Here is a 27,507-nt window from a genome sequence, read left to right as displayed (position 1 = left end):
TCAAATTTTGAAATCAGCGCCAAATATTGTCCACCTAACAACCCATACATCAATGGAAAGCTTATTTATTTAGCTTTCATATGATGTTTAAATCTTAATTTCAAAAAAATTGACCCTTATGACTGGTTTTGTGGTCCAGGGTCACATATATTACTAGCATATTGGCTGTTTATTAGTACTTTGTGTTTTTTGTTATTTCTGTTTTTGTGAATGTTTTATTTCAGTTTTAGTTATAAAGTTATAGTTTAGTTATATAGTTTTAACTATAATAACCCTGGGCTGTTCAGTTGATTTGAACATTTCGACACACTTACGGTGTCCAAAAATGCTATCAAGGTAGCCTTGAGAGCTTTTCCACACTATAAAGCACAATAGGTTTTGAAGCACAGTCTGTTTATTGCTCAGTTGTGTTGTCTGTTGTGTGTCAGTGTAAATTTCAAAAGGACGAGCTGTGTGATCTGTGAGAGGTGGTGCAGCGATGGCAGCAGGAGGTGCAGGAGCAGAAGGAGAGCCGGGTAAAGGAGGTGCAGGCCCTTAAGGAAGAGCTGCAGAGCACACAAAGTTGTCTGCAGCAGCACAGAGATACAGCCCACAGACAGCAGAGAGACACGGAGGATGAGGTGAGACAGCTCAGCAGACTTCACTTTCACTATATCACAACTTCTGGTTCTAAATATTAGAGTCTGTGTGTGTCAGGTCTCCTGCAGGGCGGCAGCTCTCCGCAGTCAGGATACAGAGTTGATTCAACTAAAGGCAGGTCTGCTGGAGGCTGAGAAACTAGACACAGAGGCACGACTGCAACCTCTTACCGAATCCCTAGAGCTCTGCCAACACAAGTACCAGGCCTGCCTCAGCAAGATCACACAACAAGAGAACACTCTGCATAGCCACGAGGAGGACCTGAAAGAGGCCCACAATCAGGTTGGTATTTAAATTAGTATTAGTTACCTTTAAAAATTAAACCTGCGTTGCAAATATAGGTACACAGAGTATAGTGGCTTTGACTATAATTCATATAATATTAATACATTTTCTTTCCAGTTTCCAAAAGAATATCCCTTTTTTCTGATGAAAGTTTCTTTTGTACTGTGCAATAAAATATTATTTTTAATAACCATAACATGAACAGCCATAACATGAAAATAATCATTTGAAAAGCTATGTAGTTGTACTTCTATTCTAAAACAATACCTTCCAGTGTGTGCCTGAAATTAGAAATATATATAATTATATATACATATATATATTTTCTTTAAAAATTCATGTTTATATTTAGCAATAAGTTGATCATTTAAATGGTTAAAGGAGGCTTCAAATAAATGCTATACTTATGAACTTTCTATTCATCAAAGAATCCTGAAAAAAAATGTATCACAGTTTCCACAAAAATATGAAGCAGCACAACTGTTTTCACTGTTGATAATAATACGAAATATTTTTGAGCATCAAATCAGCATATCAGAATGATTTCTGAAGGATCATGTGACACTGAAGACTGGAGTAATGATGACATCACAGGACAGCATGACAGCATCACAGGAATAAATATATATACTGTATATATTATACTGCAAAACAGTTATTTTAAATTGTATGTAAAAATATAACTATTCTTTACTGTATTTTTAACATGATAAAAGTGTACATACAATGAACCAGACAAAGAAAATCATGAAATCATCAGTATATATTTATATAATTCACACAGATACACACATACACAAAGAAAAATAAGTATATAGAATATTATTTTCTTATATAAAAATTATACTATATAAAAATATATAGTATATATCTAACCGTAATGTATTTTTACCGTAAAATACTGTTAAACTGACAGTTTTGGACATGAAAAAGACCAAGTTATTGTTGGAAAAAAAGAAAGTAAATTGACATTAAGAAAAAAAAGTGTTTTTTAATTTTTTTTATTAATTTTTTTATTTTTTTTATTATTTTTTTTTTTGTTGCAGTGCAGCAAATATCAAACAGACTCACATTTGGTTTATAAAATCGATCCCTAATTACTTGTTTGCAAAAATATTTAGCTAAACTGAAACTATAAAGCACAAAGCAGCAGACCTCAGTGGTGGTCCTGATATGGTTTTGGCTGTCGTTTGTGTCTCGTCAGGTGGCAAAGAGGGAAGAGCAGGTCCTCCGTCTGAGGGCTCAGGTTGTAGCTCAGCAGGTACACTGCGCCCAGCTGGAGAGTGGAGACGATGCCCTCACCGCTCTGAGCCAGCAGCTCCGAGACACGCTGGGAGAACTGGAGCACAGTCGTAAACACAGCCAGGAGTGTGAGCTGCTCATCAGCACTCTCAGAGACACTGCTGCTACCCGTCTCTGACAGGTAACCCGACCAGAAACACCACTAACTAACCCACAGCTTGAGCAGGTGTGTTCCTTCATGCTGACCCAAGTACATCTTGGTCATTAATGTCAAACAAATTTAGTCCTAACCCTACCTCTGCACCTAACCATTAAGAATCACTAAACTCAAAGGGAATTTAAGGAATCCGATGGGTTGATTGGTCAATGAGGAATAAGATCTTCAATGAAAACAATTTTATTATCAATATTCTCAAACAAAAAGATCAATATCATATAAAAAATAAATAAATAAATAGATGTTGAAGATGTTGTTATACATATTACCTTTATTCATTTTTAATAAAAAAAAAGATAAAAGGAAAGGAAAAGGTATTTACAAATATGATATTATTATATCATTTTTTTTAAGCTATTTATAATGATGATATTACTAATGGGGATGTTTTTGTACATATTTTAAATTGTATTACCTTTTTATTTACCTATATTTTAAAGAAAAAATTAAGGTTAAAAGGTATGTTACCACACATTTATTTGTTATTATTTCATAAATATCATTAAGTATTGTCTTGTCATAAAAAAGATTTCCCTTTAATTGTAAGACAACAGTTTTATTAAATATTAAAAAGCTGTAACACACTTTCATTCAAATATACTTCTTGATACTTATTAAATAGTATTCATTTCTTACTTTATTATTTTTTTAATGATATTAGGACAGTTGTATCGCCCTGACATTTTGCTTCATGCCCCCCCCCCCATATCAAAATTAATTTTAATAAAAAAGAAAGAAAACATGCTCCTCATAGAATTGCATTTTTAATGTAAAAAAAAGAAAGAAAGTTATTAGATCCATCAAAACAATGAGTATCATGTCATTGACCCAGGAATATTACTCTACTTCTGCAAAACCACTGTATATTCACACCTGTGAACTATTAAATCGAGTATGAGAAAGGTTGCAGATCCGAACTATGAATGCCCCATAATGCAACAGATTTAATATGCTCATTTCCTCCCTAGAGTGGAATTCTGTTGGTTTCGGATTGCATATCAAGCCAATTGAAACCTAGTTACCGCACATACAGGTGGAAAGTGGCTTGTTAGTGCAGCCTGAGGTGTGAACACAATGGGGAAGGGAATCTACTCCGTTCTCCGGGTGCAAAAGCCAGTCTGAGCTTCAGATACGTTTGAGTGTTCTTACTGGATTGCATCGATCCAGGTCAAAACCCTCACTCTTCTCACTATTTGAAGAGAGAGCATTTTCAGGTGTTTCATTTCCCCCAGTGTCAGAGAAAGAGCTGTGTGTGGCTCTCTTGAGGAATTCTGGGAGTTGAAGTTGCTATTGATTTGTAGTTGTTGGGTAAAGATTGCATGTATGGCCCTTTCAGACACAGCGACTGGTGTTTAAATGGACCTGAAGTTGTTTTGATTTGCGTGTAAGTGAAAAAGCCTGCTGGGTCTGCTGGGCCTGCTGGGTCTGGTGGAAATAATGGGTATTGCTCTCAGCAGTGGAGGGACAGGCCTTGTCTACAGCCCAGCGGTGCGGTCATCTCTGTCAGATACAGTGCACATTAGGTGTGAGGACCTTCCTGCTCTACCTTCCCGTGTATTTTTCTCCTCCAGCACCTCCGACTTCTCCTCTCAGATACCTGTGATGCCCAGCGTCCCATTAGCAATCCCTTAACATCATTCTCATACACGCTATATTGATCCAGCTGGACCTCAGAACACACACGTCCTTGAGCTATTCGCCCATGTCTCCTTCTCAGTGGAAGTGTTGGCTGTAATATACTCGTAGACAGATTGAGATGATCCTCAGCTGGACTAGGGGCCTTCTAACTATTTTAATACAGCTATTGTAGGTGTGTGTACACTCAAACATTCCTTAGAGAGGAAAACAGAGACCAGATCGAGGCTGATCTGCAGTTTTATATGCTGTTTTGCAGTTCAGAATAATGAATGCCCACGCTTTCTCTCCAGATTACTACTTATTTCCCTCTTTTATAACTATTTTAAAAGGGATAGTTTAATTAATTGAGAGATCAGAAATGTATGGGGCGCATAATAAACTGCATCATCCTGGTTTATGAATATCTTAACAGTAGTCTTAACTAAAAGGGAGATAAATGGGCACTACTGGGCTTTGAGGCTATTCAAGAAATACATTTTAGTATATGTGTTCCCTAGGAATGAAACCCATGAACATGGCGTTTCTAGAGCCCATGTAATTACAGGAAGACAGTTCTCAGGTTTATTGCCCCCTAAGTTATGATTATGTAAATAGCCTGTTGCTTTATATGAATTTAAATCTAGAAACTGAAAAGAGCTGAGTGTGATCGTGTATGTATGTGTGTTTTCTAGGCTGAAGAGTGGGAAGATATGGTAGTGAAGACACAGGCTGATTTTCTAGACTACGAATCCCAGCTCCATCTACCGGGCCACTCCACGTTTTCGCCTGTTAGACTACGAATCCCAGCTGCCCCGTGTTCAGGGACTAGAGCACAGAGTGAAGGGCTAGCAGTGTTTGTCTTTGTAGTTGAGAGAAACACTGCATGTCACTCTCACATCTGCATGGATCCATCACAATAATCTCTGCCTGTTACAATATGGGCTTTAAATAGACCCACCTGCTCCTCGTGTCATATGTTACTGTATGCATTGACACCGTGCAACTCGGGGACTATTTATCAGTCATGAGCAGAGGCTTTGATTGAATCCGGAGAGGCTTCGTGCAAGTTCATGGGCACCTTTGTGACTAATTGTTTGTTATGTTAGTGTGGCAGGGAGCCATCCAGCTTTAATGGAGTGTAGTGGAGCAATCCATCAGGCTGTCAGAGAGCTCGCACGTCAGCCAAAGTGTCAGCGTTTCGTCGCGCTCTACGCAAACGGCGACGTGATTTAGTGCCCTCCTCGCGCCACTGCCCACCCGCTCCCCCTTCTCAGATTGATTACCCTTCTGTCCCTCTGACAGTGCCCACCATCTTCTGGCAACCTTTTAGCAGGGTTTTATAGATGATTCGAGCACCTCGTTTGGCTATTTATACATCTGTAAGTGGTCATGAAATATAGATTTGTCTTGACACATGTTGCCGTTGAATCGGCGTGTCCCAGCGTCTTGTGACACCTCATTATTTTAATGGTGCCAAATGTAGGGCCCCCAACCTTGCCCCTGTTTGCTGATTATGTCTGCACTATATTAGTTTCACAATCACATCTCGCTAAAACCTGTCCCGTTTGCATGCAGCAGAGAGACACATGGCGCCGAGAGCACGGGTACATGTTACCACCAACCGTGACACGCCGGTTAACCTGTCAGAGCCGTGACGTGTGAGCTCAACCCGGTTCCCAGGGTAATTAAGGGATGGCACCCACACGTAGAGCATCCCAGAGACTTAATTAAATGGTTAGCGCGTCAAAAGCGCAGGCTGCCAGATTGGAGGCGACACCTGTCAGGGACAAACCGGGTGTATGCCTTGTGTCGAAACCTCAGCAGGCGTATGTGTACATGCTGCAGTTGGGATGCTAAATGAAGGCCAGACGGGAGAGGAATGGAGTCGAAGAGGCCAGCGGAAGCAGCGGGTGTAAAGATAGCCTTAGGGATGGAGACAGCTTGGGGAAGAGGGGGAATTCTTATCCGCCTTAGGTCGGCCCCTCCAGCGCCCCGGGCATCAACACGACTCCCCCAAGGCACAGTCACAGAAGTTTGACAGCTGTGTGACGACTTTGCATGTTAGTGGAGGTGTGTGTGTGTTTTGTCCTCAGGCACTGTTCCAGTCACTGGAGCGCTGTGGTCAGAGCGCCCAGGAGTTGCGGGTCTGCCAGCTGGAGTTGGCACGGCACCGAGATGCCAGTACGGGAGGCGAGTGAACTCGCAGTTCACTTTCTTTCTCGATTCTCACACTGATTCCAATCAGCTGTGTGTTTTGCAGAGGTGCAGCGACTGCAGGAGCAGGTGAGAAAGCTCCAGGTGGATGCAGCAGATGAGGGCTGGAGACAAGCACAAGTTGATTCTCTGGAACAGAAGGTAGCTAGTCTGGAAGGAGAACTACTGGCAGCTCAAAGGCAGTGTGACCAGGTAAACAATGTATGTATAGATCAGATACACTTTGCCTGTGGCAGATTCTCACAGTCACTCTCTCTCAGGCTATCCAAAAGAGAGACGCCCTACTTAGACAATCCGAGGCTGATCTTCTGCAGGCGTGGGAGAAGATCCGAAGCAAGGCGGCGGAGGCAGAGAGACAGGCCGTCTCTGCTCGAGGGCTAGAAGCTGATCTGTAGAAACCCAAGAAAGAGAAAAGGCGAAGGGAGAAAGAGTGCGCCTCACTCAAAACACAGATGCTTCAGCTCAGAGAACAACTGAAGGAGGCTTACACCACCCGTAGAGACATGGGTAACACAGAGCAGAACACATGTAGAACTTTTATTGTGGATTGCCATGATGTAAATAATTCTTAAAGCCGCAGAGTATACTTTAAACTCTTACGAGATTGGCTGAAACTGCAAATACAGCAGCCCCAAGAAGTATTTGGACACCTAAGCCAAAATTGGTGCTGGGTAGATTACTTATACATTGAAGTCAGTTAATGAGAGCAAATTGCATGAAAAAAAAAAAAATGTTTTTATTAACATAAACAATTTTTTATTACTTTAAGATTACTTTGGGCCAAACTTGTTTTATCACATTAATTTGAATAGGATAATCCATATTGTACCATATTGATATTAAAATACAAAGAAAATAAATCCCATTCTTTGTTATCAACAACATGAAGGGTTTTCCAAACAGTGGTTTTCTTGAAGATACTGCAAGGGTTTATGAATTAATTGAAATTTAATTATTAATTAAATCACAAAAAAAAACAATTTAACAATGTAAATGTAAAATTAAAATAAAATAAATAAATAAAAACAAATCAAAATAAAATACACATAAAAAGGATTCATTATTTTATTTGTTTATTTGCATGTTATGTGACCATTAAACATCAGACAGATCCATTAACCCACAAATCTATTATTACACACTAAACTACACCTGTGCTTACTCTGATAGGACACATTCTTTAAAAACAATCTTGGGGCCAGGTGATTAAAATTATTTTTTTAAATGGCTCAGAAAAGTACATTTTGTTCCAAGAAAGCTTGTTTCTTGCGTTTAACATCAAATATGGTAGATGGAAACTCAAATGTGTTTGCTTGACCCACAAGAACAAACCATGGGAATTCATGCTGGTAATTTTAGCACGGCAATGATTTCCTCTTGATTTTGCAAGAGAAAAGCCATTGCTTTTAAATCTGTGTGGTTTTGTCAGAATATGCATGTGCACCTGTTTGTGTTCTTCAGCAGTCTCCTGTCTGAAATGAAACAGCCCATCAATTCAGAGCCTCAAGACATCAGCTGCATGCACATCTTCACACACACCACTGTGGGAATGATGCTCGTTAGAAACAATATCCTCAGCACAGATGAAGACGGGCAGATGTGGCCAAGGTATAACCTGGAAAGGGATTAGTATGCTCTTTTATATGAGTGACAACATATAATGAAGTTTTGGATATATACAATTTTAATATAAGACATATTCCGATTTATATAAGATTTACTTAGCAAGGATGCATACAATTGATCATTGTCATTCCAGTCATTTAAGTGACGTGCAGATGTGTATACTGGAATAAGTCAATCAATCAATCAGTACATGCATGCTGTTTATTTGAACGTTCTATACAGCAAAGAATCCTAACAAAAATGTATCAGGATTTCCAGTATATTAAATATTAAACTGTTTTCAACATTTATAATTTTAAGAAATGTTTATTGAGAAGCAAATCAGCATAATTGAATGATCTCTGAACAATCAGGTGACACTGAAAATTCTGATTTCCCATCACAGGAATAAATTACATTTTAAAATACATCCAAATAGAAAACAGTTATTGTAAATTGGAATAATATTTCATAATATCACTGTTTTACTGTGTTTTTTAAACAAATAAATGTAGCCTTCTTTTTCAAAAAACATCTTACCGATCTCAGACATTTGATCAGTAGTGCATACGTTGTTATACGTATCTGGAACTCTGATACTCTTGAAGTGAACTCACAGACGTGTTACTATGTTTATTATGTGTGTATGTTTCTGCTCAGGAGCTGACGCAGCAGCAGGAGAAAGTGCAGCTGTTGGAGAGAGGCCAGTGTCTGGCTCAGGAGCAGCTCTCAGAGAGAAAGCTCAGAGGAGACTCCAGGCAGAGCTCAAGAGAATAACAGACAGTCTGGAAAGCACCCACCAGGAGCTACAGGACTCACGGTAAACTCAAAACCAGGAGGTCAGCCTGGTCCAGTTAGCCCCTACTGGTAGATGCCACAGCTATACAATTATACAGGGAACAAATGGATGGTCATTCAAAAGTAACTATATATTCTGCATATATATATATATATATATATATATATATATATATATATATATATATATATATATATATATTTGAAGCAACATACAATCATATCACCATTTTATTATAATTGACATTGCATCTCAAGTCTTCATTTCCCTGTGACTCCTAAGTGATTAGTCACATGGTAATTACAACTCAACTTATTGGCTCAAAAACAGTTGGGTGTCCAGAATTAAACACCTGTGAGCAAAAATGACAGCATGCAGGTTGTTTACTTTCTCAGTATTGCCTGTTTCCCAGTGTGCTTGAATGCAGTTTAAGTGATTAGTTGGACAGCATAGAACAGCTGACAGCCTTCCAAACTCAGTTCCTCAGGATGACACTCTCATATCACACTCATATTAAGGCTGCTAGTGAAGCTATGAGCCGATTAATCCAAATTTCTTAGCTTTATTCTGCCTTCAAGTCATGTCTGAATGATCGTATTTACCAGATGAGCGCACATGAACACCACCACAATGCCAGTATTACCAATGGAAATCTTTGGATTTTCTTTGAGCCCTGATTTTCTGAGTTTGGGGCAGGTCTACTGTAAGCATATTTTAGGGTAAATACAACTTAAGCTCTATGGATGGCAGCTGTCGATTACCAAAGAAAATGATTTAGTAATTTAAAATGAAGGTTGTCATTTAAAACTACATTTCCCATGATGATCTATGGTAGCATGATAATAGAGTGCAACAATCAGGTTCCAGAAGTAAAAATCCTATTCATTTCCTCCATTGGAGAACTGATTTTTAACCTTTACAGACAGGCCTACTGTGAGCTACAGTGTTGTTAATCGATGGAATATGCTTTTGTTGAAGCCGTCAGTGCATATTATTACTGGTTATTTTTTGAATAATCCCGTTTAACAACAGGATTCTGGGTGAAAAACTACATAACCCGTATTTTTTAAATGCGTCTTTGCTTAAAATGAAAGTTTGTAATGTTGCTATGACTTTTTAAACCCCCATGGACAGAATACTCCTGGAACCAAGGGCACTGTTGCTTTCTATGGCAGTCATGATAAAGTACATCAGCACCAGTTACACAACTAATACACATTATATAGCTCTCGGTTTTGTGTTGCAGTTGCTAAAAAGCTTCTTTGGCTGAAAAAGAACATGCATTTTCTCTGATCAGATAGCTGTCCAATCAGTAAAAGACCATGTATAAATGCCCTCCAAAATGCATTCGAGGTGAATTGCAATCTGATTGCACAAACCATTTCAGGGTGTTGTTTGATGGTGCTTTTACAGTACGTCTGTAGTTTGGTTCATCTGATCTGGACCAAGGACAAAATTTATACATTGTAGCATTTTCAGCTGTTTTGGTTCCTTTTCACACCACACTGATTGCTGTGGTCCGAACCAGTTGAAACGAACCAAAATGCATTCACATGACAACATCCACTTGACTCATTTGGCCAAATGTGTCCATGAACATATTTCTTAAACTGCTTTTGGCCAGATTGGTCAGAATTAATGTGTGGGAAAATTCTATCGGAACTCCCAGAAGTAAACAAAGAGAGGAGGAGAAGCCAGCAGACAACACGTTACCATGGGCTGATTGTATCCCTGGTCATCATATACAAGATAGTTTGTATACACACCACTGCCATGGGGCAATGTTACTAAAGTGTAAACTGTCAACAAACACTTGTCCTCATCCCATAATGCACACCAGAGTTGACTATGGAAGCTTGTTTAGTCCAAAATTGTGCAGTATTTTTTGTTTCAGTTGGGTTCTTCCCAAAACTTCAAAAAATTTAACTGCTGCAAATGCAACTCAATTGTCAGCATTGCATCTTGAAGTTTAAGATACAGCCATCTTCATTAAAAGTGATGAATGCTGGATTCTCTCACCAGTGCTGATGACGCTCTCTCAGCTGTTGAGGCCTTTGATTTTGAAATGATCTAATGATAGATAAAATGCAGTGTGTGTCTTTTGCTTTCGGTGACATGATCTTGTTGAATTTTCATATAGCAAGTGAAGCGTAACTGAAGGTTGGATTTATATTAGTTTTGCGGAGACTCATTTACTGTATGAGGCCAAGTGTAAATAAAACAAACCAGATAGCTATCTGATTAAAGGGGTCATATGATGCTTTTTTAAAGATCATTATTTTGTGTATTTGGTATAACAGAATATGTAGACATGCTTTAATGTTAAAAAAAAAACACATTCTTTTTCAAATTCTGTTCATTATTGTAGGTTTTAGTTTTACCATCAGTTCAAGCCCGAAAGGAGAACAGAGTTGCGTGACAGACACAGTGATGAAGCTCGTATGTGTTTGCAGTACACAAGCCACAGACGGTTAAGACTCAACTGTTTAACCGTCTCTCCCTCTCTCTCTCTCTCTCTCTCTCTCTCTCTCTCTCTCTCTCTCTCTCTCTCTCTCTCTCTCTCTCTCTCACGCACACACACACACACACACAACGCGCAGATACTATTGGCAAAACTCTGCATTTGAACATTCAATAGCAAATACTTAAACTAAAAACAAAACATACTTACAGTAGCTGATTCAGAAGCGCCAGATTGTCATAGCAAAGTCTGAATTACCTCCTCTCCTAGGTTCACGAAACTGTCGTCCATAAAATGCGTTGCTGTTCTGTTGTAAGTAATCTTAAAGATTCCTAAATGCATCTACTTTTGGAAGACCAAATAAAGTGCTTTTGCTTTCGCCTAGATACACACAGCATCTCCCTGACATGGCTGCTTCAACACTAACTGCGGTTACTGAAACCACACTTTATTTCTTTGCGCTAACATTTGGGCGGCATTATGCAAATATTTCCACATAGTGACGTAGAGATGTGGGGGCATGTTTGAATGAGCCATTTGACACTAACCAAGTTTTATTAAGCGAAGCTGCAATTCTCAGGACAGTTCAGAGTGTGTTTTTGCATTCATGACCCTTGGCGTGCTGCTTTTACCTCTTGCTCTCTCTTCCTATGAGAAGGTGTTCTGCTCAATGGAGGAATCACCGTGGGTCTGGATCCATGTGTGAAACAGATGTTTAACTGGCTGAGAAAGCGCATCTTAACTAGCACCTTGCCAAAGGTCTCTTGTTCAGTCAGCCATCCGCTGGTGCTCAGCACAACTTCTCATCTGCCAATACGCATTACAGAAGATTTAGTAATTAAGTGGTAAGTTGAGGACTAAATTGGGTGTTTGTGGGCCACAGATCTACCCCGAGGTCCCTGCAGCCATGCAGATAGGGGATTCTAATTGCTAGGGATATTGATCATTCCCGGCGAGGGTGTGCTGGGGGATTTCGCGAGCGATCGATTAGCTGTTACCGTGACTGCTTCACCAATAGCAGAGAAAGAGGTAGGAGAGACACGTGGGGCTTTCGCAGGATCTCCCCACGCTCTTCAGCACCTGAAAAAGTGACACATCACCTAGTCATCCGCCCGCTTCGGTGCCCAGACACTTCACTTGTTTGGGTTTCATCTGAAGGTCGAGAAGGTTTGGGATTGGTCAATAACTCTCACTTCTGCTGCTGTAAGCTTTTCTCTTGCCTTTCCAATTCTTTTGTGAGTGATTAGAGACGCTGTGGCGGGTCTGATTTGTTGTAGTTGGGTGTGATTTGTTGATCCTTGCTGAAACGGTGCATGAGCTCATCGCTGCCCTGCTCTTGTAATTAGTTTCGGCCATGCTTATTACATATTCACGCTTGCCGTCTCTAATTAAATCTAACCTTTCTCTCATGCTTACCATTCCTGCATGTTATCATGCCTCAATTAAGATGTGTTCTGGTCTGTCTGACTGACAAGCTAAGTTAATGAAAGATGTTCTAGGAGATGTTTTGCTGTGGACTGAAGTGTCCCATTCTCTCATGCCCATACACAATTTGCTCTGTAAATAAAAATCCAACACTCCATGCCGTGCTAAAAAAAATACCAGTTTAAACCAGACTTGGCCTCAGACGGTCCAGAGTCCGTTCACTGACCATCTAATGCATATTGCACATAAGAATGGTGAATGGCATACTTTTCATAATTATTATGGAAATAACATACTTAAAGGAATAGTTCTCTCAAAAAAGAAAATTTGCTGAATATGTACTTAGACTCATGCCATCCAAGATGTACATTAGATGAGTTTATTTCATCAAAACAGATTTGGTGAAATTTAGCATTACATCACTTGCTCACCAATGGATGCTCTGCAGTGAATGGGTGCCGTCAGAAAAAAAACAACCTATTTCCAGCAGGATGTGGTGATTTCATCCTTTGAAGCTCATATTAAGTTGTCAGGACTGCTGGAGGATGGAGTTTGGTGAAATAAGGCTCTTGTTCTCCTCTTCAGGAGGCTGCTGGAGCGTGTGAAGACAGAGGCCAGCAGCAGCAGACAGGAAGCCCTGAGACTCCGGCAGGAGAAACAGCAGATCCAGGAAGAGCTGGATGTCAACAGAGAGACCCTCTCAGCCCTGAAGACTAAAGTGAGAGCCACTTTACACTCATCCTGCACTGATTCAGGGCTTTAAACGGCAGTATTATTAAACAAAGTTGCTTCACAAAGAAGAACCGTGCATGCTTGCATGCATTCATACAGTTGATGCATTATCATATGAGTTTTGTGGAAAGAGCATGATCTCAACATGTTTGTGGATACTTAAGATATCCAGCATGATTTGAGAATAATCCATCTTGTGCTTCACTGGAAGAAAAAAACATCCAACTATCTGTGCAAAGAGTTCATATAGACTATGTAATATTTTTGCTAATTTGATTAGTGACCTAGAATAATGCTAATTATTTAATATCTTATGTCTTCTTTATTTTAAATAATAATGTTTATTTGTTTATTTTAAATGGCTTAAAATTCTAAAATTAGACTTTGAATCCACTTAAAAATGTGAGAAAAAAATGGTTTTATAGAAAATAAAACGTCTCCATATATTGATTTGTTTTCATTTGGGAATAATTCAGAAACAATATAGTTTAAATGATGCAAGTGTGAACAGATCAGAAGGAAATATGATTTTATTGGTCTTCTCAGAGATGTTAGTCTGAAGCAAAGCTGTTCACTGTTCATCTGATTGTAAATTTGCTTATCTATCTTTAGAAACTTTCATAGATCTGATCCAAAAGTCAGTAGCAGTTTCAAATTAATCTCCCTAATCCCAGTTTAATATCTGTCATGCAGGAGTATATCTCTAATTTAGCCAGCCATCTGAGTGAATATGTCAGCCGTAGAGTTCCCTCCACATCTTTCCAGGTTATCTGTAATGCTTTGCACAATAGGAAGTCATATCATGACAATAACTCTTTTTTTTTCTGTTTTAATGTAAATAAAAGCCGAAATTCTAAATAATGTAATATAAAAGCCTAATCTGTCCATCATATAAAGTGATCTTTTCAGAGAAGCTCAATTCATATGGATTACTTTTACAATGTCTTTATGAACTTTTTAAAGCTTAAAAGTTTTGGTTGCTTGGACTTTATAGGGAGGTTTCATTAAAATACCTTAATTTCTGTTTCGAAGATTAACCAAATTCTTATGTGTTTGGAGCAATATGGGGGTGAGTAAATAATGACCGAATTTTCAGTTTTGGGTGAGCAATCCCCTTAGTTACCTCAAATAGTTGACTAATAATAATGTTATTGAAGCCACAAACCCGAACTTAATCCTAAAATCTGATCGGTTGATAAAAATGTTTCAGAACCAACAGTGATGTCCATAAGGAAGGGAGTTCTCTGACTTCGGCAAACCCCTCCGTAACACTTGGAGTACCTGAAGTATGTGCAAAACTGCAGTGCTCGTGCAGACAGTAGGGCCAGTGTAGTTATTTAAACCACTCACTCTCATTCTTTAAGTGCTGTTAGTGTTATAGGGTAACTCTAATTGGTTTTGGATAACCATCCTCGTCATTTTATGGTCAGCAAACTCCACAGGATAACAATAAAATTGAAAAATAAAAAAATAAAGTGTCTCCACTGTCCAGGGCCTAATGTATACATACACACACATACTCTGGTTGGACTGCAGAAATAATGATTATGCATGTGTGTTGTGCATCGGTTGTCTGTTTTCAGCTCTGGCTTTTAAAAATAATTGCTGTTGGTGCTGCAGCAGTATCAGAGGAAGGCCAGTAATGATTCTCGCCAGGAACGCCCCCTTCCTCCCCCCGTGGAACGCGGCATGCGGGGAAGCGGGGGGAGATAGAGGCGAGAATAAAGGCGGCTATCATTTCTGTGTGTGTTTGTCTGCCTGGCACATAATTATGGTTGCATAAGGCTGTGTATTCATATGGAGTGTGTGTGTTTGTGAGGTGCTATGATTACAGCGGGCGTGTATGTGTGTTTTCAAATATACTCCGGCCCCCGTCTGTAAATCAGGTGTGAATGGAAGAAACTGATGAGTCGAGAATCTCATTTGAGTGTGTGTGTGGGATCACAGAGGGATTAGAGTTGGATATAAAGCTGCACAGGTGTCTGAGACTACCTCATAACCCGCTCACACACACACACACAGCATTTTAATTGTCTTTCTCGTTTTCTTCACTGCCTTTTATTGCCTCTCCTCTGCAGCGTGCACGCTCTGGGGAAAGGTCACTGCACTCCACTGTCTTACACACTGACAGCATTTGTAGCCATGAAACTAGTCTGCCTTTTAAATTAAGCTGAATTCTCCTATGCTGAAAACCTGAGATCTCATATGAGCCAAAATGGCATGAGCTGCTATAGATTTGTCACCTCATAAGAGTGTAACAGTGATTTGTTCAGGGAGAGAGAGTTTAATGCAGGTAAACATTAAGTCAGCACTTGTATTTTGCGTCCTCTGCCTGCAGAGGAATATTATCAGCATATTATACACCCCAAACTATGTATATACACTGCCGTTCAAAAGTTTGGGATCAGTTAGAAATCTTACAGTATGTTCTTCTTATAATTCTTAAGTTCATCAAGGCTGCATTTATTTGATCAAAAAAAAAAAAAAAGAAAGAAAGAAACTAATATTGTGAAATATTATTGCATTTTAAGATAGTGCTTTTATTTTAAAATACTTTAAATTCTAAATGTATTCCTGTGATGCAAAGCTGAATTTTCACCAGCCATTACTCCAGTCTTCAGTGTCACATGATCCTTCAGAAATCATTCTAATATGCTGATTTATTATCAGTGCTGGAAACAGTTGGGATCCTTAATATAATTTTTAGAACCTGTGATACTTTTTCAGGATTATTTGATTAATAAAAAGTTATTTAAAACAGCATTTTTATATATATATATATATATATATATATATATATATATATATATATATATATATATATATATATATATATATATATATACTTTTGTAAAAATATAAACTACTGTTTAAAAGTTTGGGGTCAGCATAATTCTTTCTTATATATAAAAAAAGAAATAATACTTTTATTCTGCAAGGATGTGTTTGATAAAAAGTGATAGTAAAGACTTATATTGTTAAAAAATTCTATTTCTAATATGCTGATTTGTTGCTCAAGGAACATTTCTTATTTTTGAAAATGGTTCATATTTTTGTCGCAATGTGAAAATGTCCTTTTTTTTAGGATTTTTTTTATTAATAGTACGATTTTTTAAATAGATTTTTTAACATGATAGATGTCTTTACTGTCACTTTTTATCAATTTAATGCCTCAATGCTGAATAATTTCTCAAGTCAAACTGATCAATCAATTCACAGATAAAACTTTATTACAGATAATCTTCTCTCAAAATCAGGTCATTGGTTGAGCTACAAATTAACTGGGGAACTCAACATAAGAATAGCTAATGTGTAGTTATAGTTTCTGCACATTAAGCTGTATTTGAGATTTAACATCTAAATTACACACTTGGCCATCAGTTAGGACTGATTTCTGTCTCTTCAGGCCGGGTGTGTGAGGGGCGACTGGTGGAGCTGCACACCCAGCAGCAGATGACAGCCCTGCAGGCCAGAGACGAGGAAGTGCTCATGCTAAAGATGTGACAGCTCCTGACTTCACAGGGAAAGCAAGCTTGTCGTGACCAACGTGAACCAGTGGATGAAGGAGCAAAGGTAAGACTTGTTGTCTTCTGCATTCAACAACATTCAACGCTTTTCATGGTATCATGGTATTACATTGCCATGGTACTTTTTTGTAAGTGTAATAAAAAAGCTTTTGGAATGCTTGATTCTGATTGGTTGATCATTGCATTCTAGAACCATTATTTTTGCATAATGACAACTAAATTGTATAATGTATCATCCAAGGCAGCGTCATTACTGTTAACTAAAACTAAATCTATTAAAAGTCATTTTTTGTTAATTGAAATAAAGCTGAAATTAAAATCTAAATATTAGATGAAAAGTACAGATTACACTTTAAAAAAAAAATAAAGATATGAAAATTAGAAATGTTGTCTTGACAACTGGAAAGAAATATGTTTGTTAAAATTCTACAATTACTAAAATTAAAAATAAAAATAAAGCTTAATAGAAATATTCACAAAATCACATACAATAACTAAAACTTCACTAAAATTAAAATGAAAAGTAAAAATATAAAATCAGCATGAATTGAAATTATTTATAAATGCTATAATAGTATATAAATAATACTACAATAACACTGGTCCCAGGCAGCTAATTTCTTCACTGAAAAAAAAACAAAAACAAATGGTGTATCATTACTTCTAAATTATTTTCTCTCAAATATTGCTAGTACAAATAATTACAAAGAATTGAAATTTTGAAGTAGAAAGTATAAAGTAGTATCTTTTTGCAAAACAAAATCATTAAAAAAAATCATTTCTATAGTGCAGCTGTGCTAGTTTAATGTGTCATGTCACTTTTTTAAATTATATTTTGTATATATTTTGTAAAGAGAATAAAACAAGGGAATCATATTCTTTTTCTAATAAAGAACAAGTCTTTCTACTATCAAATTTCACATTTAATTGAATGTGTTTAATTCAGTTCTTTCTAATTAGTTATGAAATTTACTAGCAATTTCTGAGTGAAAACTCTTTCTACACCTTTTTTTTTCAGTGTACCTACCTAATCACCCTTTTGGTATTTATTTTGCAATAATGACCATCTGGCAGGTGTTACATAACATTGAATATGACTTTTTACTGCATGCCATGTTGCAAATTGTATTGCATGTTACAGTGCATGGTTCCTGTTGGAAACAGTATATAGATTTACAAAGTCTAGAAAGTGTCTGGGGTGCATCAGAACTTTTGCATCCACAGAGAGGCAGTGTTATAATGGCTGTATCATTATCATTCAGCATCATGGTTCATTGTGACAGCAGCTCGCAGCTTCCTCACTGCAGCCCATTATCTCTGCCCCTGCTCCACTCCAGGCACACTAATGAGAAACTGGCACTCAAGATCAAAGACCAGAGCAGGAAGATCATCCACCTGACAGCTGAGAGAGAGTAAGCCCCGCTCACCCTGTCCAAAGCTGTTTCCGCTCCTCTCAGATGGAGTGTGTACAAACATGTATTTTGGGAATGTGCATGCAAAGATACAGTGAGCGGGTACACTTGTGTGAAATGGGATTAGGCTGTAACGCTCGTCCTGTCTTCATGCAGTCATCTTCAGGAGAATGTGAAGGGTTTACAGAGAGAAATCAGGAGGCTGAAAGCAGAGCTAGATAAGCAGAGCGACTGAAGGTAACACACACTCCAGCGCAAAGCCTCTAACACACTCCAGCACACGTCCACAGATATTTTTTTTATCAGCATCAATTTTTTTTAAGTTGAAGTCGGCATGAAACAGAAGTTAAGACTGACTGACTACTGTTTTGTGACATTTTTCAGAGTGAAATGGCGGCACTTTATCAGTTACTGATAGGACTGTGAAAACTGATCATTGCATACAGAAGTCGAGGCTGCAGCCTTGAAAACTGATCATTGCATACAGAAGTCGAGGCTGCAGCCTCGCATAGACATTAAGTCATATCACAGAAAGAGCAAATTATGACATTTTGATTAAAGATTTAAAAAAGTAAAAAATATATATAGAATTAAAATAATAATAATAATATACAGTGACAGTAAAGACAGTTATAATGCCTCAAAGTTCTGTTCTTTTAATCCATCAGAGAATCCTAAAAAAGCATGTATCATGTTTTCCACAAAAATATTTAGCAGCACTACTGTTTTCAACACTTATAATAGTCGAAAATGTTTCTTGAGCAGCAAATCAGCATATTAGAATGATTTCTGAAGGATCACATGACTCTTAAGACTAGAGTAACTCAGCTTTGCCGTCACAGGAATAAATTACATTTTCACAATATTACTATGTTTACTGTATTTTTGATTAAATAAATGCAGCCTTGAAGAGACATTCTAAAGCATTCAAAAATATTACCCCAAATATATATGAAATAAATTCACTGCTTTTGATTTTATTATTCCTTTAAACATATATAATTTATATTCTAAACTAATATAAAATACTCACCTAAATTTCATTTGTATTCTTTGTAACATATTTTGATAATATTCTTATCTAATTTGTAATATTCACCTGTATTTCATGATAACCGCAGCACTCCCCTCACAAGTTAGTCATCATTGAGTGAATATTAACATTCACCTCTTTGGCAAACAGGCCATGGCCCCAGTCTTACATGTAAACAGGTCTTACATGCAGGTTTTGTCCATTTGGTCTTTCTTCTTCTCCTCTTATAATTCCTGCATGGCCCAGTGCTGGCCATTTCCTATTCAACCTCTCCCTGTCTTATTATTTTTTCTCTCTTCATCTATTCTCTGTTATCCCGTACTCATGCATAACATCAGTGAGACCGTCTTTGTTGTGATTAGGTTGGTATTTCCATCAGATGCAGAGAAAAGGTGTCCTATAACCGTGTCACCATTAGCCACCTCATTCTGGAGCGCCTGTCCTCTCGCAGTGCAATGATCCCGCTCTGTAGGTACAGGCTTATCCTCTGTAATGGGGTCTGATCTGATTCACACTTGTGAAATTGGAAAAGGTAAAGTTTAGAGATGATTGGAGGACTTTTGGCATAGTAGAGGCCGAGGGCTGGAGCTGCTGGAGCTGGCGTTGTTGAGTGTGCTGATGAGTCTGTCCTGCAGGGTTGAATCCATTCTCTTCCCTGTTTGTTCTGAAGGTTCAGGACCTGCTCCACATGCCACCTTATTCCATTATTGATGATGGAGAAGGAGCAAGAGAGTCAGAGACCTGCTCAGGGTTGCGCTATTTCAGAAAGTTTATTTGAAGAAAAGTCAAAAAGCCAATGAAGCATTTGGTATCGTTATCCCAGAAAGTGTCTTGACTAATAATGCATAGTGCATTTTTAAGAAACAGTTCACCTAAAATTGACAATTCTGTCATCATTTACTAACCCTGATCCAAACCTCAACAGGTGCATTTTTATTATTCACTGCTATTTTCTCTGCTGTAACTCTCACACCAGATGTTGCCATTAAAATGTTCTTCATCAGGTTTGATGTCAGTGACATTTGTGACCCTGGAGCACAAAACCAGTCTTATGTCGCTGGGGTATATTTGTAGCAATAGCCAAAAAAACATTGTATGGGTCAAACTTATCAATTTTTCTTTAATGCCAAAAATCATTAGGATATTAAGTAAAGATCATGTTCCATGAAGATATTTTGTAAATTTCTTACTGTAAATATATCAAAACGTAATTTTTGATTAGTAATATGCATTGCTAAGAATTCATTTGGACAACTTTAAAGATGATTTTCTCAGTATTTAGATTTTTTTGCACCTCCAGATTCTAGATTTTAAAATAGTTGTATCTCGGCCAAATATTGTTCGATCCTAATAAACTATACATCAATGGAAAGCTTATTTATTCACATGATGTATATGATGTATATATCTCAATTTAAAAAAAAACTGACACTTAAGACTGGTTTTGTGGTCCAGGGTCACATATTGGGTCATGAGAGACTTCAGAACAGTGCTGGAATATATGCAATAGTTTCAAATGGCACCAACACACCATTTTGATAGTACATAGAAATTTTGTACTCCACTGGTCATCTTCAGTGGACATGAGCATGAAGATGGTCAAAGAATAACGACTTATTCATATCTAATATATTGCTATTTTAACAAAGCTGTTTAACTGCTGATATTAATATTTGAAAATTATTTTGCCGCCTTTTCAAAGACATGTGGTCCAACCAACATGCAGAAAAAGAAAAAAAAAATTAAATAAATATATATATATATATATATATATATATATATATATATAATATATATATATATATATATATATATAAGATATATATATTTTTAAAAGTTTTTTTTTTTTTTTTTTTTCCTCCACTGAGCACTGAGAAAAGTGCTGAACCATTTCGAGCACTTGAGCAAAAACATTCATCTTTAAACTCTGTACAGTGCAGACACAAAAAAGTGTGTAACTTTTAACTTTAATGTGCTATATTTGACCCTTGATGTAACTAAGTTATGTACATTTTAGGTTACCTGAGAAAACAATTTTTTACAGTATAATACACTGCCTTACAAAAGTTTAGGATCAGTAAAGGTTTTTTTTTTTTTTTTTTTTTTAATAAGTTTCTTATGCTTATCAAGGCTGTAGCCTATCTATTTGATAAAAAATACTAAATATTATTTCAAAAAATAATATTGTGAAATTTTGCAATTTAACATAAACATTTTATATGTTTAATATGTTAAAATATAATTAATTTCTGTGAAGCAAAATTTAAATCACAACAACATCACTCCATACTTTAACATCACACTACACAAAACAAAACAATATAATAATCTAAAATAAAATCAATAAACAAAACAACTGCACAACATAATTATTTACCTGTAAAAGTTAAAAATTTTGACAAATAAAAAGTTAAAAAGAAGTGTTTATTCAAAAAGATTTTGTTTTACAATATACACTATTCAAAAGTTTGGGGTAAGAAATTTTTTTCCTTCTTTTTTAAAGAAACTTAAAAAAAAATCCAAATAAAGTTAAAGAAACTTTATTCAGCAAGGATGTGTTAAATGGATAAAATTGATAGTAAAGACTTATATTGTTAGAAAAGATTTCTATTTTGAATAAATGCTGTTCTTTTTTAACTTTTTATTAATCAAAGAAAAAAGTAACAGGTTCCAAAAAAAAAATAAGCAGCACAACTGTTTCGAACATTGATAATAAATCAGCATATTAGAATGATTTCTGAAGGATCATGTGTCACTGAAGACAGGAGTAATGATGCTGAAAATTCAGTTTTGCTTCACAGGAATTAATTATATTTTAAAGTATAGGTATTGAAATAGGACACCAATATTAGAAATTGCAATAATATTTCACAATATCACTGTTTTTTTCTGTATTTTTGAAATAAATACATTCTAGATGAGCAAGAGACTCCATTAAAAACAAGGTGAATTATTTATTAGGTTTATAATAAAGGCCTAGGCCTAACATAATATAATATAATATCAAAACAAACTATTCAAACTGATAGAATAGAATAGAGAACAAACTGAAGCAATAGAAAACAAACTGACGCAAAACTAAAGCTGAGATCTGTGTGTGTGTGTGTGTGTGTGTGTGTGTGTGTGTGTGTGTGTGTGTGTGTGTGTGTGTGTGTGTGTGTGTGTGTGTGTGTGTGAATTCTTCTATAACTGTCTAAACATCACTATGAAGTAGTTTGTACAATACACCTGTGTGTGACTGTAGCTAAATGATTCACCAGTTCTAACTCTATAGCGACATCAACTCTATAGCGGTTTGCCCGAGCATTGCGATTCTTTCGATTTTACTAGAATTCAATCAAATGGCTTTCCCAACTCATTTTTTTGTGTGTGCGCGGCACATTATTCTTCTGCTCGGCCACGGTGGAACAACCTAGAGGCAAAAATGGAACATTTCTTTAGTTCTTTTAATCTTTAAAATTTTGACTAACATGCCCAACAACTCAACAAATTAGAATCCTTCAAAACCAATAAAAAAAAAAAAATAATAATTTTTAGTGAATTTTTGGCCTTCTGGAAAGTATGTTCATTTACTGTACATGTACTCAGTACTTGGTAGGGGCTCCTTTTGCTTTAATTACTGCCTCAATTCGGCGTGGCATGGAGGTGATCAGTTTTTGGCACTGCTGAGGTGGTATGGAAGCCCAGGTTTCTTTGACAGTGGCCTTCAGCTCATCTCCATTTTTTGGTCTCTTGTTTTCATTTTCCACTTGACAATACCCCATAGATTCTCTCTGGGGTTCAGGTCTGGCGAGTTTGCTGGCCAGTCAAGCACATCCAACACCGTGGTCATTTAACCAACTTTTGGTGCTTTTGGCAGTGTGAGCAGGTGCCAAATCCTGCTGGAAAATTGAAATCAGCATTTTCAAAAAGCTGGTCAGCTGAAGAAAGCATGAGTGCTCCAAAATTTATTGATAAACGGGTGCAGTGACTTTGGTTTTCAAAAAACCAATGGACCAACACCTGCAGATGACATTGCACCCACAAATCATCACAGACTGTGGAAACTTAACACTGGACTTCAGATTTTTTTTTAGTATGTCAACTCTCCACCCTTCCTCCAGACTCTAGGATTTTTTTTTAGTATGTCAACGTAAAAATATTTCATCATTTCATGGCAGACCTTGATCAAGATCATCGGGAGGGATGTTTATCACTGCACTCTGAGATTAAAACAGCAGTATGACTGCTTGATTTGTTGTGATAATAACTTATAAAAATGTGGTTGCATTTCATGGCAGACCTTGATCAAGATCATCGGGAGGGATGTTTATCACTGCACTCTCATTTCATGGCAGACCTTGATCAAGATCATCGGGAGGGATGTTTATCACTGCACTCTGAGATTATATATATATATATATATATATATATTTATATTGCTTTTTTAATTTATTTTTTTACTAATGTATACATGTACGAAGAGAAATAAAATAGATGCTTTCCCCCCCAAGCCTTACTATTCATTAGCAATTTTCACTTTCCAGTTCACTTCTTGCAATGTCCCCTGATTGATGGAAAGCCTGCCATGTTTATTTGGATATCAGGGAATGAAATATTCATATTGTACGCTTTTCCAAGCAGAAGTTATCTGGGTGCAGCGTAAATGGTACTTGGGATTAGATTTTCACAGCAGATTGCAGTTATTAAAGAGAAAAAAAGGAGGGGGTTACAGGGAAGCTGCCATCTTCTGGGGAGGCAATCTATTTCTTTTCACGCAGACTTGGAGCGGCTGCATAGCCTCTTAATGCACTGGAGCAAAAGTGCTTTGGTCCGCAACCTTTCTCGCCTTCCTCTCCCTTTTATATGATTGAATACATAATAACTTTGACTTTGCTTTGAAAGCCTGCGCCATGGGGCCTGTTCGGTTGGCTCATGGTGAGGCTGGTGTACCTGAGTGTTTGTCTGCTGCTAACTGCCCTTATTACCAGCTGTCTGTCAGCCTCTTGCCCATCCAGCTCATCCGGCATCATGTCCATCTTCTGCACGTCATCTTGCACTCTTTATTTTAATATCAGTCTGACTTTTAGGCTGTTTTCATACTTAAGATGTTTTGCTTTTGTCTCTTATGATTGTTGCCTGTCACATTGTACGATGTGACCTGGGTAATATCTTGGTTAAAAGCCTATGCAGACTGTGCAACACCAGCGTTATTTATTTATTTTATGTCAGACATTTTATGTCATAACTGACAGTGTCTACTGGAGATTAATCACATCATAACATCCTCATTGACATACAAAATTGAAATGGTACTTTCTGTGATAGAAAAGAAAAACAACAACAATTGTAGTAAAAACTAGGCTGCAACCTAAAATATAGCACCCATTACTGAGCATGTCATACTTAAGCCCAAAGTATATTTCGGTTTGTATATTAATAAAAGGTATGTGTACAGTGTGCATGATACAGATTATGTCAGCTAGCGTATGTGCCTTAATTTTTTTTTGTGCCAATTATTTGGCCCACAAGGTGGCAAGACTGGCTCAGATAATTGTTTCACCGTCATAAAAAAAAAACTTAACAGATGGAACAACAACAACATTCAACTACTTGATACACAACAACAACATATGCCCACATTAACAAGCACTTATGTGAGGGGGTTTAGAGATACACGCAACTCTAGAGACTCTAAGAGTAAAAGGCATTTTTATCACTCTTAATTTCTGGAGAGAAATAGTGCAGACACTGGACAAATGTATATGCTATCAAATGGAGTGTACTTTAAAAGACTGTGGTTGGCTGTGTTTTTATACACGTAAAGTGGCAAAGAGCATTCAGCATGACATTAAAAGCAATACATTTCAACACCAGATCACCTCTTATTTAACACAAACGAACAAAATTAATACCCTGCTAGTCAACTAGAGATGTTTCATTTGTAATAGATATATTTGTACTGCGAGTGTTTCAAAAACATTGAAACACCCATCCAACTCCCATTAGGTTGGGAATATCCGATCTGTCCGCTTACACGGCAGGCGCAAATGCACATATCCAATTCATATCAGGATTATTTCCACTTATGAATGAGGCTGAAACCGATCTGAGAATATCAGAATCCATGAGCTTTTCTTCTGTTTATTCGTTTGTAGGCCATATCCGATCTGTGCCACATGGGAGGAAAAAATCGGAATTGGGTTACTTATAAATGGTGTAAATGCAGCCTAAGTTCTTTTGTCAAAACCGAAGTGATTTTGTTGAAAGAAATCTTTTTCTGAAGTTTCTCTCAAATGCAACAAATGAAGCTGAAATCATATGCTTTACACCAAGCTTTTGTTGGATATCTTGGTCCATACCTGAGATCACCACTAGTATCTTTTCACATTGTTTTTTTGATTCCAAACCCCAGTTTGTGGACGTAACTTTTCACTGTGAATTCAGTAAAAAATCTTTAAACACATGAAACAGCACTTGCTTTAGTGGTACGCTTCCGTGACTTGATTGCGTTCCTACCAACTGTGAACTGTACCCAAGTACAAATAATTTACACCCCAGACCACCTTTTGAACAGAACTTGAATGCGGTTTATAACAAAATGAACCGAACTCTGACATCAAATGGCACCAAAAGCTGTGGTGTGAAAGTGTCCTTAATGAAGCGCTATCTATTCCACTGTAAGTGCTGTGGTTGTAGGCTCTTTATTCAGGCGGTAACTATCTCTCTCTCTCCCTCCATCCCCCTTTCCCTGACACGCACAGAGCTCATTAGCACATGGAGTGCTCGCAGCCCTCGCCGAATGTGACCCTGCCTAATTGTGCAGCAGGTTCATTTGCTCGCCCTGCGTGATGTAGTGATTGCTTATTTGTTCTCCTCAGGGCTTCTCTTGCACATTAAAATGATTGACTCATTTCATACCGCGCCTTATTTGATAAGCTCATGCCCAAGGTACCCACATCCATCTTATTATCATGCTCTAAAGTTATAATGTCTCTACCACTGTGGATTATTATTCATACAGCTGATTGTTTCCCCGGTTAATTATCTGAGTTTGAATAATTTTGCATGCGCAATTCTGTTTATCCTTCTGGAATTAAGCAGCGCAAAAGGTCTCGCATTAGCCATGCCGCTGAATTCGTCGTTCAGCCCATTGTATATGCTAAGCTCTCTGAGGCAGACAGTGAAGAGTTCGGGGAATACGAGGAACAGTGATTTCCTCCTTAAATAAAGGGTGAAATTTGCATGCAGCCACAGAGACAAGGTGCAGACAAAAAGATACATATTTGGCTAATAAGCTGGATTTGTTTTCCACAGAGAGCATAAGGCTCGACTTAAAACCTTGATGAACTGTTCAAGAATGAGAGTGCTCGTTATATCTGGGGAAAGTGCCATTGAATTCGTCGGTAGCCTTTGACCTTTCATCTTCCACGCAACAGTGCTCAGACCTTCAGTGCTCTCAGAAATCAAAAGCAGAGGTAGGAAGAAGCTAAAGCCAGCCAAGAAAGAGAAAGAGAGATGCAGCTAGAATAGAATATTTATCTGCCAATGTCATGTACATGAGTGTAATTATGATAGACATGTTTGGAAATAACAGTTGTTTAGTTAATTAGAGGAGCCCACTGAAGCAGTAATGAGCTTGTTCATGAGGTGGCTGTAAATAAAATTGCATGTTTGTACTTACAGTGAAGAAAGAGGCAGAGGAAGAAGAAAGCACTTCCTGACCACCTGCAGCGCAAGTCTGTGCCAGTCAATGCCTGTGTCTGGATCGAAGTCAATGACTACAGAACGGTTTTCTGCAAACCAGCTGTCTCTTGGATCACTGACACGATGAGTTCTAGAAAAACATGATTATCAAATGATGGCTGATAATTGACCTTACTACAGATAAATGACTGACAGCCCAAATAACAAATCAAATCAATTCTCAGACTTTTGTTCTGATTGTCTGTCAAAAGTCGCTTTGGATAAAAGCGTCTGCTAAATGATTAAATGTAAATGTAAATGTAAATGTAAACTGACTGAATTGTAGATTGCATGAACAACTAAACTTCTGAATGATTGTCCAAAAGCGAAACATCTCTATGTTTGCTCAAAGGAATAGTAGAATATAGATTTTCAAGGTTAAAGGCAGGTGCACAGACCCCAAGTAGATCATGCATGTGAATTTTGATCTTTCTGTTGTTAATGCCATGCTATACTGTCTGAGCTTCAGAAAAGCACATAAAAAATCTATCTTTAAAATTTGGAAAAAAAATATTTAAAACAATGTTTATAATATTCACATTTTGTAAAAAGCAGATGTTTTAAAAAATATGTT

The 27,507-nt window shown here is 37.3% G+C and overlaps 1 pseudogene; it reads left to right on the top strand.

Annotated features, from left to right (window-relative positions):
• The first annotated feature begins 464 nt into the window (after positions 1–464).
• On the top strand, positions 465–27,124 carry LOC109092787 (annotated as a pseudogene).
• Positions 27,125–27,507: the final 383 nt, after the last annotated feature.

The sequence above is a fragment of the Cyprinus carpio genome, chromosome A7, assembly GCF_018340385.1.
Source record: "Cyprinus carpio isolate SPL01 chromosome A7, ASM1834038v1, whole genome shotgun sequence".
NCBI lineage: Eukaryota > Metazoa > Chordata > Actinopteri > Cypriniformes > Cyprinidae > Cyprinus > Cyprinus carpio.
This window is presented reverse-complemented; position numbering and strand designations above follow the sequence as displayed.